The sequence below is a fragment of the Rattus norvegicus genome, chromosome 2 (assembly GCF_036323735.1).
Source record: "Rattus norvegicus strain BN/NHsdMcwi chromosome 2, GRCr8, whole genome shotgun sequence".
Taxonomy (NCBI): Eukaryota; Metazoa; Chordata; class Mammalia; order Rodentia; family Muridae; genus Rattus; species Rattus norvegicus.
The window spans coordinates 126,350,259-126,353,351 of record NC_086020.1 but is presented as its reverse complement, the minus strand read 5'-3'; the positions used below and the strand labels follow the sequence as shown (position 1 = coordinate 126,353,351).

The 3,093-nt window shown below is 45.5% G+C and overlaps 1 non-coding gene across 1 annotated transcript; it reads left to right on the top strand.

The window, feature by feature from the left end:
- Positions 1-287: 287 nt before the first annotated feature.
- LOC120101226 (small nucleolar RNA SNORD22) lies at positions 288-412 on the top strand. The gene has a single exon (XR_005501610.1). It is a non-coding gene; the product is annotated as a small nucleolar RNA SNORD22 (small nucleolar RNA).
- The last annotated feature ends 2,681 nt before the right edge of the window (positions 413-3,093 follow it).

Sequence of the window (3,093 nt, the reverse complement as noted above, 5' to 3'; positions counted from 1 at the left end):
AAAGTCCAAGCAGTGAAGGGACAGGCGAACAAAGGCTGACATGTACAGGAAACTGTAAGAAATGAGGTTCAAGACACCAGAATGCAAGTGGACCTGTGTGCTTGCTTGCTTGCGTGCGTGTGTGCGTGGGCCGGTGGGTAACAACCATAGGGCAAAGCTTCCAGTTCCTGCCAGTGACTGAGAAGATGCCTTTCATGCTAGGGATAAGTTAACTAGGGTGGTGATTACAGAAATCAGCTTGTTCTTACAAGCTGAATGACAACTTTGTCGTTCTTATGACAAAGTGACTCCAGAAAAGGAATGTTCACACACCTTACTTCCTGTCCTAGTCCCAAGCCCAAAAAGATGGACTTACTGGGGCTGGCTGTGGTGGAATAAGAAAGTCTGCTCCAGAAGGAGCTACCTGAGGGGTTGTCAGAGCCTGTATATGGGAAACACACTGCTGAGAAGTGGGTTCATCTTTTCTAGGTCCAAGGAAGAACAAGGTGCATAGAACGTTCAAGGACACCAAGAGGGGGCTTGTCAGATCCCTTCCTTAGTAACTTTATTCAAGATAGCATGCAGCCATCTTCATTTTTCTAATAAATGTACTCTTGACCTCAAAAACAAACAAAACAGAATTACTAAGTGAAGAAGTAGAGATGCTTTTCTTCAAGCCCTCATTTTCCCCACCCTTCCCACTGCTAGAGTTCTGTTGGGAAGATAAGCTTTATCTCCATGAATTAAATGAGATCTGCACCCAGTTTTCTGGTTGCACCCACACTGAGAGGTGATGCACCTGTCTGGATGTGATTGGTTGCAAAATATGTGTGCCTGTGTGATGGCTAATCTCCATGTGAAGTTGATTGCATCAACTATTGCAGATAGCAGACATGCCTCTCAGTGTGCAGGCTTGTGAGGCTAACTCCTGGAAGAGTTAACTGAGGGAAAACACTAGAATAGGTATCACCTTCAGGTGGCAACCCACATGTAAAGACTTCCAAGGGACAGGAGTGCTGGCTTTGCCTGCCTGCTTTTACTTCTTGCTGGTGCGTGCATCTCTTTTTCTGCTGCTTCTGCTGCCGTCCTTCACTGACACCGGAACTCAGATTCTGATGTGGATTGAAGACCAGCAGCTCTCCAGAACCTTCTAGACTATCAGTTCTAGATTGGGACCGCTGACCATCCAGGCTGATAGACTAAACATCTACAGGTCCTCAGGCTCTCCTGTGTACAGACAGCCACCCTTGAACCACCCACCCAGTATAACACACTCCCTTTGATTGGTTCTGATCCTCTAGAGAACAGTGAGACAGTCCTCCTATCCTGTACTCATGCCCTTTGCACTGACTCTGTAGACTTTCTCAGTGACATACAGAAGCTTCGTTTCTCCCTTACATTTGTCTTTGATGGCATCACTGACTTTGGATGTGGGAGCATTAACAAACACGACACAAGCAGAAGCATCAAATGGTTGAAAATTGTGTTTAGCTATGTATTTACTTAAGTGCATATGTGTGCCACAGCATGTATATGGAAGTCAGGGGACAACTAGTCAGAAGTGGTTCTCTCACCATGTGGATCCTGGGAACTGAACTCAGGTCGTCAGGCTTGGCAGTCAGTGCTTTTATCCACCAAGTCATCTTGCCAGCCCAAGTAGAAGTGTGATTCATTTTTTCATGGCCACCTTTTGAACAAGCAGGCCTGTCTGCTGGATACTGGGAGAAAACATGAAGAGAAAGCCAAGCTCTCTCAGCTGAGACCACATGAATACCAGGCAGGTGAGGGTGGGTGGTGGAGTGAGCACTGGGTAAACCTGCCCAGCCTAGAAGTATTTCCTACTGAGTCACAGGGCATCAATAAGTGCTCAAGTTTCGCATCACAAGCAGCTGCACTCTGGAGTTTGGTAAAGGACAAGTTATTCAAACAGAAGAGTCCACCTTTCTGTGTCTTTTCTGAAGACAAATAATTCTGAAATAATAGGATGAGACCACAGTGCTGAGTGACATCATCTTAGAAAATGAAGGACAAACCTGGTAAAGGAAACAATGTCCTGTCCACCTCACAGTCAGTCTGTGAAGATCATAAGTGTGGATGCAGCATCCAGCTGTAATGCAGGTGAACACGAATACAAAAGCCAGCCAGATTCCCAAGGAAACTCCCTATTGGAATCTAGGTGATTTATTTAGGGCATAAGCCCAGGAGTCCTTCTCAACCATTGTACTTTAACTTGGTAATGGAGAACTACAGATCCAGATGGAGACAGTTTTAGAAGCTAGCGGATTTTATTTCCACTGCAGCTGTCATTTGATGCAAAGGTTATGGACATCTGTTAGGAGAACTACGGTACAAGCAGAAAGCCGTGCAGATGGTTTTAGGTGATCTGTTAGGAGAACTAGAGTACAAACCACCTCAGAGATGCTGGAAGGCTGGGAGGCTCCCACCCCTGAGTGCAGGAAAGATGGCTGGCCTCGTGGGGTACAAAGAAGCCCTGTATGTTTCCACAGTGCCCGAGGGCATATTCTGCCATTGCCCAGTAGTGGCTGATGTTCACAGCAAGGACTCATAGTCATCCAGCACTGCTTAAATGGTGTTCAATGCATTCTGTTTAATGAGGCTGAGCAGACAGGGATTCACTTTATTATGGTTTCCATGAAAATGACTAAACTTTTCAAAAGTTGAATGCTTAAAAATTATAAGCGTCAGTTCCCTAGAAAACCCACTTTTTCTGACAATGCCGATTGGTGAGCTATTAATTCAGACATATTCATTTGGATTACATATTCTTTGTAATGGATCCCAACTGTAAAACAGGGCTGTCATTTCCAGAGTAAGGAGGGGAGGAGCCAGGACTTGATTTTAGTTATAGTGGAATTGTGGGACGTGTGTGTGTGTGTGTGTGTGTCCATCCACATGCTGCACTTATGTACATATGTGCATATGTATGTGGAAGCCAGAGGCAAACTCTGGCTTTTATTCCTCAAGTGACATCCATTTGCCAAGTATCAAGGCTGACTGGCCATGGGTAAATGTCTGCCCATCTCTCCTGCCACAGTAGAGGGCTTAAAAATGTGCACAGTCATACCCAGCCCTTTTAGGTTGCATCTGGGGTTA